General features: G+C 35.4%; 2 protein-coding genes across 2 annotated transcripts in view; one reads left to right on the forward strand and one right to left on the reverse strand.

Annotated features, from left to right (window-relative positions):
- LOC136043529 (1-phosphatidylinositol 4,5-bisphosphate phosphodiesterase classes I and II-like) overlaps nucleotides 1-9,676 on the reverse strand; it is a 53,044-nt gene extending 43,368 nt beyond the window's left edge. Inside the window, exon 1 of the mRNA XM_065728453.1 lies at nucleotides 9,624-9,676. The gene's annotated coding sequence lies outside the window, so the exon portion shown is untranslated. The remainder of the gene's footprint in view (nucleotides 1-9,623) is intronic.
- Nucleotides 9,677-10,606: 930 nt separating this feature from the next.
- LOC136035198 (cathepsin B-like) overlaps nucleotides 10,607-15,837 on the forward strand; it is a 109,983-nt gene continuing 104,752 nt past the window's right edge. Inside the window, exon 1 of the mRNA XM_065716795.1 lies at nucleotides 10,607-10,743. The gene's annotated coding sequence lies outside the window, so the exon portion shown is untranslated. The remainder of the gene's footprint in view (nucleotides 10,744-15,837) is intronic.

Genomic DNA, 15,837 nt, shown 5'->3' on the forward strand with positions numbered 1-15,837 from the left:
AGAAATTTTTCAAGAAATTTTCATTTCAAGAAGAAAGCGTTCTTCTTTATATCAATTTTCATTAAGATATAATCGAGCTGTCTTAATTGACGTAATAAGGTTTAGTGTAATAAATCTTTTTTTCGGAGCGAGCTGTAATAACACGAATAGTTCTATTAAGGCGTAATAAGGGAGAATAGATCTTGAATCTATTTTGACTTATTAAAAAGGCAACTAGAACTTTTAATTTTTTACAAACTTTTTCATTGGTAAAAATTATACGTAACTTACGACTTAACTTACGTAACGAACTTCTATATTCGTATGTTTTTATTGCGTATATGAGGGGGTTCAACCCTCGTCGATACCTCGCTCTTTACACTAAAGCTTAAATGTCCCAACTCCTTAAGAATGACCAAGTTTTAATGCTGCTCCTTACTTTCAGTAGAAAAACTTTTCATATTTATTTTTTCATTGCTTTTTCAAATCATGCTAGAAAATCCTTCATTGAAATTCTCTTCCCCCATGAGAAGTTCCTCCATGGAAATATCCTCCCAAGTAGCCCCCCCCCGTCAAATATCCCCCTAAACCAAAAAAATCCCCCTGAAAACGTCTGTACACTCCCCTGTAACCATTACTATATGTAAACACAGGTCAAAGTTTGTAATTTGAAGCCCCTCCCACGGGGACTGCGGGGGAGTAAGTCGTCCCTAAAGACATAGTTATTAGATTTTTCGACTATGGTGAACAAAATGGCTATCTCAGAATTTTGATCCGGTGACTTTTGGGAAAAAATGAGCGTAGGAGGGGGTCTAGGTGCCCTGCAATTTTTTGGTCACTTAAAAACGGCACTAGAACTTTTAATTTTCGTTAGAATTACCCCTCTTGCGACATTCTAGGACCACCGTGATCTGTCTTCTGGCAAAAAATGAGAAATCCCCCATTTTTGTAGATATGTGCTTGAAATTTCCACAATAAGCTCCTCTAATACGCTGAATCTGATGGTGTGATTTTCGTTAATATTGTATGACTTTTAGGGGGTGCTTCCCCCTATTTTCTAAAATGAGACGAATTTTCTCAGGCTCGTAACTTTTGATGGGTATAATTGATCTTTGTGAAACTCATATATTTTTTAAAGTCAGCATTAAAATGCGATTCTGTTGATGTAACTATTGGTATCAAAATTCCATTTATAGAGTTTCGGTTACTATTGAGCCGGGTCACTCCTTACAACAGTTCGTTACCACGAACTGTTTGATCATCACTGGAAGACCGAGTCCGAGGAAGGCATATCAATTAAACCAAATCAAGCAATTATTTTTCTGTTTCGGCGCCATCTAGGAAGCCGGAGGTGGAATTTGGAATATCTGAAATAAGCCGCAATTAGAGTATGGCAATCTTTCTTACGAAACAGAGGAGCCGTGTCTGATAAAAACAAAAGCACAGGGGCGCAATAAGCGTTGTAAATCATACACAAACCGTTGCGGTTGTAACGGCTTTTGTTTGGGGATATTTTTCCGTAAGCGACACGTAGGTTTTTCACGGCTTGATTCACTAGGGATGAACAGGTAGTGGAAAGTGTTGGACCGAAACACAGACCAAGCCAACTAACTAAAGAAGAACACGGCAGAACTGCAGACTCAGCAACGAATGGAGCGACAGCATAAGGGCTATTAAAACAAATAAACTCGCATTTAGACGCATTAACTGACAGTCCAATCCTAGATAGTTCATTGGTTAATATAGCAAAATTGGAAAGCAATCCACGGCAAGTCCGGGCAACAAGAAGAACGTTGCCTGCATATGCAACAGAAGACAAACCAATATTACCGTAAGAAATATTACCAATACTACCGTAAGGGATTGTATTTCCTTAAGATACAATCACCAATATGAACACTTGGTTTTGTGATATCTAGTCTTGAAATAATAAAAAAAGAAAAATCAAATGTTCTATTTGTTTTCCATCCACTCATTTGAGCAAAATCATTTGTGAGAGTAACATGCCCATGGTTGGCTTAGAATCTCTCTAAAATACTTTAAACAGAAGGAATTTTAAAAACAATTATACTGATCAGCAAGAAGAATATTAACATAACTCTCTAAACTTGGTACTTTTTAAGACAATTTTTTAGCAAAGCAAATGCAAAACTTTAATGGTTTTAAACAAGTAACTTGTTTAAACAAAACTTAAATTAAAAAGAATACTTATTAGAAACAATGCTAGTAATACGGATGTAGACTTAAATAGCCAATTTTGCCTGTTTGAAACACCCCACAAAAACACTAGCTAACAAAAGAGCAATTAAATTTGTGAGTCCAATACAAAATTTCGTATGATAAAATAACAAAAATAAAACAAAACTTATGAATTTTCCGCTGGTAAATAAGAGCCTTGAACTTTTTTGTACTTGGACAGACGCGTAAATCGCCACCATCCGACGCATAAGCCGTAAAAAGTGTTATGCAGCTTATTAAGCAAAAAAACAAGTTTTTTTAACTGAAAGTAAGAAGCGACATTAAAACTTAAAACGAATAGAAATTATTTCGTATATGAAAGGGGCTGCTTCCTCATCAACGCCCCGCTCTTTATGCTAAAATTTGACTCTTCCTTTTAAAACAGTAAAAAACTTTTGCGTAAAGAGCGGGGCGTTGATGAGGAAGTAGCCCCTTTCATATACGAAGTAATTTCTGTTCGTTTTAAGTTTTGATGTCGCTCCTCACTTTCAGTTAAAAAAAAACTTGTTTTTTTTTTATTAGAACGAAACGTCTGTTTCGTGAAAACGTCTTGTAAAATAACAAGTCATGTGAGTGTAAATACCACTTTTTCCAAAGAACAACTACCTACTGAATGACAACGTTTGGGGTATACCTTCAAGAATTAGAGATTTGTTATTACAGTTTCTATTAGAGGAAGAAGAACAGCAAAATTCAATGTCATTTGCCACATAGCAGCAAACAATTATTTAGAGTTTGGGCATAAAAGTTCCTTGGAACAAAATAGAATACAGGAGAATATTATGCTTAAGGTTGAACAGGATATGAGACAAGATATGAATAAGAATTCCAAACACTTAATGAAAATTAATATGGTTAGACCATTTAACTAAATTTTCTTCAACTAAAAGTGAAGTTGGTACTTCCAAGTGACATTTCTTTCAATTTTTATAGGGAATCAAAAAACCACTAAGCATCAAAATGGTTTAAATCTGCAAACACTTCACTTTTTCCAAGCTGAAGATTAAGATTCCATACAACTAATTTTCAAGAAGCTGCCATCTCTTCAATAAATGTTTTCAAATCTTTGCTGATCTTATTCAATTAGCAGCGTTTCTCTGTCATACCTACAACAAAATCATGCTACCTCCTAATCCTTTGCTTAATTCTGATAGAGTAAAATAAATTATGGACACTAATATTTTAGTTCCTTAATTTTTCAGATTATCTATTAACATAACAGAATTAGGGAAAAGAATGTGTACAAAGGGACAAAAATATTAGGAAATTTGCAAAAACAAGCAAAACATGTTCAAAACTCATTGTGCAGCTTTTCATTTTCTTTTTAAATTTCCGCTTGTTCATTCAAAAATTCAAAAAATAATGTGAGGGGATACCATTCCCAACCTCCACAAAATAAAGCAATGTGGTGCAGAGCCTTTACACTGTAAATGTATGATCCTAGGCATGTTCAACACAAATCATTGCAATTTCCATACCACATATGTTATTGACCTGGCCAGTTTTTCTTATCTGGAGTGGGTGTTTTTAGCACTGTTGTGTTCTTGTTCTTTTTTTTCGGCTGGCAAGTTTAAGCAAACAGAATGAAGCAAGGAAATTACATTGCCTTCTAAGTAAAAATGTTGATGAAACTGTTGTGATATTAGAAACAACTTATAAGGAAGTACTATTGATGAATTCAAGTGTACAAGTGGTTTGCTTTTTGCGTTCAAATGGTGATGTGTTAACTGAGGACAAACCTCATTCTGGATATTCATGAATTGCCTGACATGACAAGAATGTTGAAAAACTTGAGAGCCTCTGTTGGTTGTGTCAACCAATACTGAAGAACTATATAAGATTAGTGGGATATCTTGGTGCTTGGTTCACTAAATTTCAATTGAACATTTGACCATGAAAATGGTTGTTGACCAGTTTTTTGCTTGAATTCTTACTAACCACAAAAAAAAAATGTTGAGTTGAGACATGATATATTTTGAAACAACAACACAAAATTATCTTGGTTCTGTCAAAGAGCATTACTGATCAAGAAACAAGATACTATTGGTATGACACACAAAGAAAGCATCAGTCAAGCCAATAAGACAATATCATCACTACATCCAAGAAAGTCACCAACCAAGTCAAATCAACATATAAGCACATCGTCATAGCTGCAAAAGGAGGATGGAGCTCAAGTGTTTGTTCCTGGGAAGGGGAGAAGGTGGCAACCAATGTATAAAACATTTCAGAGGGATGGGGCCATACTCATTTTCGGGGAAGGGCAATTATTACCAACCTACAAGTAATACTGCCATCTTATACCACATTGAATTGAATCTAGACACGGAGCAAGTAGGAAGGAAATAGCTAGCAAAAATGGAGCAAACAAAGGAAGAAAATCAAACTGGATAAATTTTGCAAAAAAGCAGAAGCATGTAAATAGAATCTATAGATTACATAGTTAATTTGGGGTCCTTGTAGTCTGATATAGCCTGCCTCTAATGAGATTCATCCATGAAATCTTGTCTTTGACAAAGAATCTTCTTCTCTTAGACTCCAGGGCTTACCAAAGCAGTTCCTGGGACTTTGGCTAGATTTTTAGCCATCCTTCATATTTCCTCTCTCTAAAGTTTTACCAAAAGACAATACAGATACATCAATCCTGTATGGCTAAAGAAATGGGCATTTTGATTTTGTTCCTAGAGTTCTAGCATACTCAAGTTTTATATTCCTGCCACTCAATAAGTCAGAGAACTTTGTAGCCTAGGGCTATATCTGGCTTTACTGGTAGGGAGAGGAGAGCTTAGGATGCGATTTGCAATGAAGTGATTAATAGCCTATATTTGGAAAGGCAATTGAGCAGTATATTTCTCCATAGTGCAAATTAAGGTAATTAAGATGATGATGTTTTATCTTAGTTCTTCTACCAGAAACTTAAGACGCCATGTGACAATATTTAATTTGGGAAGATGTTGACAGGCACATCAAACAGTATGTTCATCTTTTAGCAGGTAAATTAATTTAATGACCCCAAAATAAGAGATTCCAAACTCTTTGGTCCTCAGCAGCCTCCACAGAAAATTGCTCTTCTCTGCAAGGAGATCTCAACAACCTCTCTCAGTGGGCAACAACTTGGATGTTCAAGTTCAACCCATGCAAATGCAAAGTCCTGCATCTAATTTAAAACATCTCTTGCCATAGTTATAACATGGTTGACTCTGCAGGTGCCAATATGTCCATTCAGGGTGTTGGGGAAGAGCATGATCTAGGGATAATCATTGACAATAAGCTTAAATTTCATAGTCACTGTCAGAACCAAGCAGCTAAGGCAAACAAAGTCCTTGGTTTGATCTACTGCTCAGTGACAAGTTGCCAACCAATAGTTTACCAAGAAGCTTTACACAGCCCTTTGTCCCCATCTTGAGTTCAATATGTTGGTTGCCAACCCACACCTTAAGTGTGACATGGATTTTTTAATGGAGATACTGGAGAAGGTCCAGCATAGAGCAACCAAGCTCCCTTTAAAAAAAAAAATCTCCTATGACTAATGACTAGATAAGCTGAACCAGCCTATCCTAACATACAATAGAAACAGAGGATATATCATCCTTGCATTTAAGATAATGACCACTGACACCATTAAGCCCATTTTTGATCACAGTGAATACACCAAAACACAAGGACACCATATAAAACTACATCAAAAACTTAGCAGAAAGCATTAAAAGTTCAACTTCTTCGCAAATCATGCTGTTCCACTGTGGAATTCACTCAGCAAATATACCATATTGACCAGATCAGTTGACAGCTTCAAAGTTGGTGTTGACAATTATTGGAACAACAAATAGTGGAAGACATAGTGGGACAAATTAGTATCGTTCAGCAGGGTCTATTAGGTGTCATTCACCCCTTCTAGCCCTCAAACACTCCTGGCTGGATACACATCTAGTGACACCCAACAATGAAACTAAACTGTCCTGTTTACATGTAAATAGTAACGTTTCACTCATGGACTGTGACATGAGTATCAAGTCAATGTTACCTGGCAACATCTACAGGTTCTTCAACCTTAGTTGCTAGAAGATGTGATTTAAGTTAATAAGTTTCCCAAAAAGAGTACAGAAAAAAATTGCAAAAAAAAACTGCTAAAGTTTTGGTCTAGGGTTATGTCCAGGTTTTAGTGAGGGGAGGGGGATACAACAAAACTGAAAGAAGGCAACATTCAATAAATATTCTCTAAAAAGAATTGATCAAGTTTTGAAAGTGTTACAGTTAATTCAGAAGAGGAATCTTGAACCAAGATTACTCATCAAAGTGCTAAACCAACAGCAAATGTAGCCTAGTTTTTTTGTTTTTTTTTTAATTATTTATGTAGAGGCAGATACCACCTTATAAAAATCTTGTTACTGTTAGGAAATGCAATTTAATGTGTTGAAGTTAATGTAGTAGAGTAGTGGATACAGACTAAACATGGGCTGGTATTAACTTTAAGGCAGAAACCAGAAAGAAACCAAGAAACACCAATATATAACTTGTTGAAGGTGTCCAAAGAAGAGCCACGAAATGGATTGATGGTATATGCAGTCAGACCTACTGCAGTAGATTACAATTGGCTAACCTCCCAACACTTGTTTTTCAGCATAGGTGTAATGACATGATGCTCACCTACAGATACTTCCAACAAGCAGACTAGAAGCTGTTCACCTTCTCTTCCCAACAAAGACAAACACAAAAACTTTCCAAAAAGCTGTACAAATCCACTGTTAACACCAAGGTCGGACTAGATTTTTTCAACCCGGAACTAGCGAATAATTGGAACCGATTAAGTCAAGAAACAATTTTGGCAACCTCACTTTAGAAATTCAAAGAGAAGCTCAACAAAGAAAGGGAGGCCAAACCATGGAGATTCTAGTGGTAAAACCCCTCCCATTGCTTACTACCATAGCACTCTTGGAAGACAATAGAATCAGCTTAGAGTATGATGCAGCTTGTTATACCCAACCATCTCACACACTCAATCCAAAGTTACTGTTGTGCAGTGGTGCCAACTCTAAATCACTAGAGAATGGTTCTTGAAACACACCTACCATGTGATCACTGTTACCAAGTGGGCTTAATTTGCATCTCTTCAACACTCTCTAGTCCTGATAGTTTGTTGCTTGACCTTAACACAACAACCAGATCTATTGCTATCATCAACTATGGAGCATCACAGTTCTTGTAACTAATTTGCTCTAAAGTGTGAATTAAGGTAATCCACAACATACCCTTGTCTGTAGACCTATCCCTGAAAATTCCATTTCCCTAACCTAAACCTATCCAAGATAGCAAAAAGTAACTAAGCTAGTATTTTATCAACACTAGTAGCCTAATGCATCCAATACAATTTCACAAAGATGGTGCCATTTTGCAATTGCATTTAGCCTACTGTCTATTTTGAACCTGATGAATATCTAGCATTAACCAAAATATTAGGATGAAATATGATAAAATAGTGATAAAATTGGTAGCCTAGTCTAGTTCTTTTCAAATTCTATGACTAGTGACTGGTAATTTTTGGAATAGCAACAGTACTTGTATGGTATAGCCCCTAGGTAACATTCTTCAAATATGTTTCTCTAATGTTCCATCCTAATGAAATATACCTAAGCATGACAAAAACAAAATACTTTAAAAGCAAATTTGGGCTATATATTTGCACATTAGAGAGGGAGGGAAGTAAAGCTGGTCTGCATGCCTAATGTGCTAGGTACAATTATTCTGTACACTATGAAGTAAGAATTATTTTCTAACTTCACACTGTCAAAGTACTTTATCCCCCCCCCCTCCCAGTGTGTACTAGTTGACAAATTTGATTATTACTATAGAGATTGACCAAATTATCCAACTAGATGGCAAAAATATTTGTTTTTGTAAAGAGATTGGATAGAACTTTTTAATATAAGCTTACATGCTATTTTTTTCTATTTGCCAAAAGGCAGTGTTCCCTCTTGTGTGTAGCATGAAAATTCAACTAAGTAAGTAATACTTATTCCTTGATTTTCAAATATTAGCCAACTTGGTAGACAAGTGAATTATCTTAGTTATTTCATAGTGGTAAAATTCTAGTTAATTGACTTCTTGCTATCTCAGAAAGGGTTTAGGTTAGGAAAATGAAACTTTCAGATGAATCTACAGACTAAAGTATGTCCCAGGAAGGTATTTTGAAGCAACTACCTCTACTGACCTTTGATGACCTTCAAAAATATGTATTTTATAAAAATGAAATCTTGTTAGATAGATATTCTGCTTGATTGAAGTACAGCAAAATTGTTTTCAGCTTCATTACTTTGCTCAGTTACATTTTAGCCTATATGGTTTTAAAGATATGCAAATACATTTCCAAAATTTTGAAGAAAACCTTGATATGGCTCAAAATTCTACTCCAATAACAGGAATTGCATTTCCAGAACTAAAGCCAGAGAAAAAGCAACTAGTAACTGAAAATTAAGGTAAAATTTTGTTTTGTCAAAATTTCAATAGGTAGCCTATACACCTGTCATGTAGGCAAATTCCAGTGCCCTCTAGGGGGAGAAGGAGTGGAGGTGGGTACTTTAAAATACCTTCCTAGGACATACTTTAGACTGTAGACCCATCCCTGAAAGTTTCATTTTCCTAACCTAAACCCTTTCTGAGATAGCAAGAAGTCAATTAACTAGAATTTTACCTTTAGTAGTAATATCCAACTAGCTAGACAAATATTTTGGTAAAATTCTAGTTAATTGACTTCTAGCTATCTCAGAAAGGGTTTAGGTTAGGAAAATGAAACTTTCAGGGTGAATCTGCAGACTAAAGAATGTCCTGGGAAGGTATTTTGAAGCAACTACCTCTACTCATTCTCCCTCTAGAGGGCCCTGACCTTTGATGACCTTGAAAAATATGTGTTTGGTAAAAGTCAAAAGATCTTATGCTTAATTAAAGTACAAGAAAATTGTTTTTATCATTGCTTCATAACTTTGCTCAATTCCATTTTAAAAGGTTTTAAAAATATGCAAATACATTTCCAAAATTTTGAAAAAAACATTGATATGGCTCAAAATTCTACTCAAATAATAGGAATTGCATTTTCAGAACTATAGGCAGAGAAAAAGCAACTAGCAACTGAAAATTAAGGTAAAATGTTGACAAGAAATCACTAAACTAGAATTTTACCAAGCATTTTTAGAGCCTAGGCCTATTTTGAAAAACTGATGAATTGAAAATCTATTGGTAGCCAATATTTCTTTTTCTTCCTATCTGACTTTTACCCATTAGGCTATAAACCATACCCTGTAGATGTACTTTCAGATCATAAAATATTTAGCTTAATCCTACCATCAGAAGCAAACAATGCATAAATAAATACTAATTTAGAACAAATCTAAAGACTGGAAGGGGTCTACTACCTCAGGTCTAAATTCGGGCTAAAAACCGGATACAATACCCTAACTTCTATTCATCTGTGGAAATGTTGTTGTTGTAGAGAAAATACGCTCGGCTTTCGCCCTCTGCGTCACCAAACAATAATTAAACTTAAAATCACAGAAACGAAAAGAACATACAAATCAAATAAATCAAATCATCTTCTCTTCTCACCACACTCTTGTGACTGAAAAAAAAAAAAAAAAAAAAAAAAAAAAAAAAAAAAAAAAAAAATGAAATTACAACCAGTTGAAAATCTTTGTTGAAGACACAAAAACTCCCAATGCCTCCAATATTTTTAACTCCTTATCTTTACTAACGCGAGTGAAACCTAAAACGAGAGGAGTGGACGTCTTCAGGCCCAATGATTCAACTTTTCTGATCAGAATATTTCTCTCAGTTGTGAAACGAGGGCATTCTGAGAGAATGTGATCTATAGTTTCATCAATATTTACACACCTAAAAAAAGGGCATGACTTGCTATCTGTAAGATGATATAGTGCTTGACGAGATCTGGTCATTGCATGACCAGTTCTCAGACGGAAAATAGAGTTTGCAATTTTCCTATTTGGGTGGATAAGGTGATGTGGGATATAATGCCCCTCAAAAGACAAAACATAAATATTTGTTGTTGCAATACATCTATTATTAATTCTAATAGAACTTGCAGCAGAGGTTATTAACTTTGAAGTTTCATTTACAGTGAGAGCAACCTTCCAAGTAATTGGGTGGTGGATAGCCTGTTTTGCAATACTGTCAGCAATTTCATTTCCCTTAATCCTTATGTGAGAAGGAACCCAGACCATTTTCAGTTGAAGACCATCAGAAGACATTATTTTCTGAATTTTTCCCTGTAGATGAACAATAATTGGAATAACTTTTCCTTGCCTCTTTTTTAGATCAGAAAGAACACTTTTAGAGTCAGAAAAGATAACAAATGAGCCTGATCCTACTTCCAGCACTGTATCCAAAGCTTTTTGGAGAGCAAGACATTCTGCATGGAAAATGGAGATTCCATCTGAAACTCTAATCCCAACTGATGAGCCATTCCACTCAGAAAAAATGCCTATGGATGCCTTCCCATCATTTGAGACAGATCCATCAGTAAATATCTTTTTCCAATTATAAAATTCAACCATTTTAGCTAGTGTAAGTTGATGAAGGATTAGACTATTCATTTTATTCTTAGGAAAATCCATGCCAGGGATTTTTATATCTATAACATTATCAATGCTATTAGGAGTGTTGGGAGATATCTGGGTCTGACAAGAAAAGATTAGGTTTTCAGGAACACCTATGCCATTGAGCAAGGAGACCAACTTGATAATGGCTGGACTACTATATGTCTTCCGATTTTCATAGAGAAATGTATGATTTATGAGACACTCCTTGAGAACATGGAGGTTTTGGTTAGTATTTACTTTCATAAAGTAATTAGAAGAAAGTTTCAAGAATCTTTCTTCTAAAGAAGGTATATTAACCTCATTGAACAGAGCTGCAATAGGAGTACTTTTTAGTGCACCTGTGATTAATCTCAGGCCATGGTGAACTATTGATTCAATTTTAGAAATTAACTTTTTTGAAGCTGAGTAATAGACAGGGAGACAATATTCAATCTTTCCATATATTATAGATGTGAATAGTTTTTGAAGACTATCTCGGCTAGCTCCCCACTTTTGCCCAGCAACAGCACGCATAAAATTCAGTCGTTTTTCAAGTGCATCACAAAGATGAGAGATATGATCATTCCAATTTAACTTACTATCCAGCCACATACCAAGGAATTTCACATTCCTGGCAAAATGAATTTGTTGTTTATATAGAGTCAGATTAATTGAGAGACAATCTTGCCTAAGGTCAATTTTCCTAGAAAAAACCATGCCAGTGGTCTTTGGGATAGAAAAAACCAGATTTTTTGTATTAAGCCATATTGACAGTTTATCAATTGCTCCCTGGAGCTTGGGTTGACAAGCTTCAGGAGAGGAGCCTTCAGTCCAAAGAGCTAAGTCATCTGCATATAAGACAAACTTTATTGAGGGCATATCAGCCAAAATAATATCATTAATCAGTATGTTAAAAAGAAGAGGACTCAAAACTCCTCCTTGAGGAACACCTAATGAGACGGTACTAGCAGAGGAGCATATGGATCCAACTCTGGTTTTAATAGTCCTATTAAAAAGCATTGCCCTGCACCACTTCCAGAAATTATTTCCAACATTAAATTTATGAGCCTGTCTTAGGATTGCAAAGGGGTCCAATGTATCATAAGCTTTCTTAATATCAAAGAAGACTGCAGAAACAACTCTCTTTCTTGTAAAAGCTTTCTTAATGTCATGATCAAGTTGAATTAGGTTATCAAGGGTTGATCTACCTTTCCGAAAACCAGCTTGTTCAGCAATAAGAGAATTATCAATAAGGGGTTCAAATCTCAACTTAATCATTTTCTCATAGAGTTTAGCAATGCATGAGGTTAAGGCAATTGGGCGGTATGAAGCTGGGTCTGAACGATCCCCTTTGCCTTTATATATTGGGACTAGAATAGAAGACTTCCAAGCAGATGGGACAGTGCCACTATCCCAACATCTGTTAAACAAGTAAAGAAGAGGGACCAAGAAAGTCGGTGGAAGAGCTCTAAGCATCTTATTGTGGACCAAATCTTCACCCATTGCTGAGTCATTTAGAGACTGTATTGTAGAAGTTAGCACATCCATATCAAAATCTTTGTCAAGATTAGTGACAGACCCTGGGGGAAACTGCGGAATCTGTGGAAATAGCGGCAAAATTTTTGAATTAATAATGAAATTGAAGAAATTATTGAAAGACGAAAGTCTTTGTTCTTATAAGCTGCGTTTTAGTCAGCTTGTACAGCCACCTGTGGTTTACAGATCATTCCAGCAATTCCCCATCTGGCCGTCGTTTTATAAAAAGAATCATATTACCTCTGATTGAGGTAATAAATACTTGCAAAAATAGTATTGAGGTTTCGTTTTGAATAAAATAAAATACACTGAAACGAAATTAGTCATTATTTAGAAAATGTTATTATTATTATTGAGCCGTAAGAAGCTTAATATCAGTTCTATGTTCGGAGCATAATGATTTGTGATCATTTCTAAAGATTAAAATAAATTTAAAAACTTACGTTCGCCAATATCCCGCTTTGGGTCGTTTCGTTTTGCCGTTTTTGAAGTTGTATAGCTACTCAATTAGTACTAATTTCCTATTTGCGTCGCTAAGTATTCAAAGTTGCGTTGTTCTGGATTCTAGTCTGGAATTTTTTTCTAGTCCCTTTTTATCAAATGAATGGCCTTTTCGTCAATTTAACTCAAGGGTGGATCAAGAGCAAAAACTTGGGGGGACAATGTGACAAAAGGGTTAATAATTGACAAAATCATTCTAAAAAAGAGTTAAGAAAGAAAAAAACTGGAAAAGAGGACACCAGAATAATCTAGGGGGCAGGGTTCCCTTGGTCTTCCCAGATCCACCGGGGACTTGACTTCATCTTTCCTTTAAATTGATTGTTTTGTTTTTGGTTCTCTATTTTAAGTAATAATTATAGTTTTTACAATATTGAACTCCCAATTTTACCAATGCAGAACTTCAAATTTTACATAAGGAAATGTTAAGAGAAATTGGTCAGGGTGGAAATTTTTAACCGGTTGGAAATTTTTGAGTATTGATACGTAGAGGGATTTTTCCACGTAAAATTCTCCATGAAGGAGTTTATCACGGCATAAATTCTCCAGAGGGCAATTTTTGTGGGAGTAAGTTGTTACTAGGGGGTAGGGTATTTGCAAAAAGAATTTTCCACGGAAAGGGCGATTTCCCGTGTGATTTTAGAACAATCAGAAATTAAAGAGTTTTTCCAATGAAAGTGTGCTAAGATATATTTAACAGCCAGAATCGTCTGCAAGAAATTTTGTGTGGAGAATTTTCAACTAGAATGGAATTGCCCGGGAGTTTTCGTGGCGTGGGGTATTTGTCGTGTAAGGACTTTAAATGGACTTTGAAATTGAGGGATTTTCGGGGGAGGAAAGAGTTTTCCATGGAGGGGGAGCCGGATTTCCAGGCATTGTATAAAAGCAATCAGAAATTAACTTTTAAAAAACTAATTGTTTTCAACCGAAAGTAAGGGGTAACATTAAAACTAAGAAAGAACAGAATTTATTTCATATTCAAGGGGGCAGGCTGCTCCTTTCTCAATACCTCGCTCTTTACGCTGAAGTTTGACTTTTTGTCCTAATTCTTTTAGAACAACTTCTGATACACAAGGGCCATTTAATTAGGACAATTCAAAGCTTTTTTTATTTAAATACTAAAAACTTTCAAATAACTCAAAACTTGCTCGAAACAAGATCAATGGCTATAAAATGTTTATGCTATGGCTATGGCTACAGAACATAATGAAAAATATATCACCTACTGTGGAAAAAAAGGAATAAAAATAACCAAAGGCACTTGGGAAAATGGGAAATTCGAGAACAAAAATTTAATTTACATTATCAATATATTCAAGCATGATTTTATTTATTACTTCTTCATGGATTAGTTTTGCCACACAGGCTTCAAAATTTATGTAAACCACTTTATGTCTTATGGATTTCACTGCATTATTTCAAAATGATCAAAAATAAAATAAAAAAAAAATTTCCGACTGAAAGTAAGGAGCAACATTAAAACTTAAAACGACCAGAAATCATTCTTTATATGAAAGGGGATGCCTCGGCCTCAACATCTTATTCTTTTTGCTAAAGGCTGACTCTTTGTTACAACTCTACCTTTTAAAGTAATAAAAAACCTTAGCGTAAAGAGCGAGGTGTTGAGGAAACACTCTTTGTTTGGCGCTAGCCCGCTGGACAAAAAGGACCATCTTTAGCAATCTGTCATTCTTCATCTGCAGAACGCATCTAAGCCATTATAGCCCTTATTATATCTCTCATTATAGCCTTAGAAAGTGGGACTGAACAGCATTTTTGGTATAATCTGCTATTTGAGATAGGTCAGTCAGTACGGTGACCAAAATAAAATCCGCAAGCAATTTCTCTAGAAAATCTTTAGCAAATCCTCCTGCATTTTTTGGACCGCCCATGCTTCTGAGCCATAATTGACAATTTTTATCAATCTAGCTACCACTATTCTAATCTTTGGTTCGCACACTTATCTTCATCTGACTAAAGTGAAGCGATAAGTAAGTAAGTGAATCTGCCCACTTGATCAATCTTCTCGCTACCCAACATTACCTCTTCACCCTCACTTATTTCTATTCATAGCAACCAAGTCCGCTTTAAATTACTATTCGGACCTATTCTTGCAGCCTGAAGCAGTAAAACCTTTATAAATTAATTCATTTTGCCGATCTTTTCATCTAGGATGCCCAAATCATCAGTATAACTTTAGTCTAGAAGTGTTTTCTTTCTCTTATTGACTTCATGTTCTCCCATTGCCTTTGTTGCGTTCTATAAGACAAAGTTCATTGAAATGATCCATATGAATAGACCTACAGTCCTGCTTAACTCCAAACTGTGCACAAAACCAGTATCTAACCTCATTTTCGGCCTTGATCACTACAATGTTTTATTCTCGTACATAGCACTAATTACTTTATTTCATTTATCTAGTACATTCTCCAAAGCGCTTGCATCAGCAGAATCAAACGCTTGTTCATAATGTATACAATTTAGGACCAAAGGGGTGTGATGGCTCTGGCACTTCTCATTTATTAATCCTAGAGGGAAAATTTGTTAACCAGATTCTCTCCCCTTCCTAAAACCACTCTGTTCTCCTCTTAAAACTTGATCACTTAAAAAGGGCATTAGAACTTTTCATTGACGTAATAATGAGCCCTCTTGCGACACTCTAAGACCCCTTGGTCGATAAGATGACCCCTGGGGAAAAAAAAAAAACAAACAAATAAACACGCACCCGTGATTTGTCTTCTGGCAAAAAATACGAAAGTCCACATTTTTTTAGATAGGACCTTGAAATTTTTGCTTTAGGGTTCTCTGATATGCCAAATGCGATGGTGTGATTTTCGTTAAGATTCTATGACTTTTAGGAAATGTTTCCCCTTTTTCCAAAATAAGGCAAATTTTCGCAGGCTCGTAACTTTAGATGACAAAGACTAAATTAATTGAAACGTATATATTTAGAATCAGCGTGAAAATTCGATTATTTTGATATATCTCTTAGCATCAAAAT

The sequence above is a fragment of the Artemia franciscana genome, chromosome 2 (assembly GCF_032884065.1).
Source record: "Artemia franciscana chromosome 2, ASM3288406v1, whole genome shotgun sequence".
Taxonomy (NCBI): domain Eukaryota; kingdom Metazoa; phylum Arthropoda; class Branchiopoda; order Anostraca; family Artemiidae; genus Artemia; species Artemia franciscana.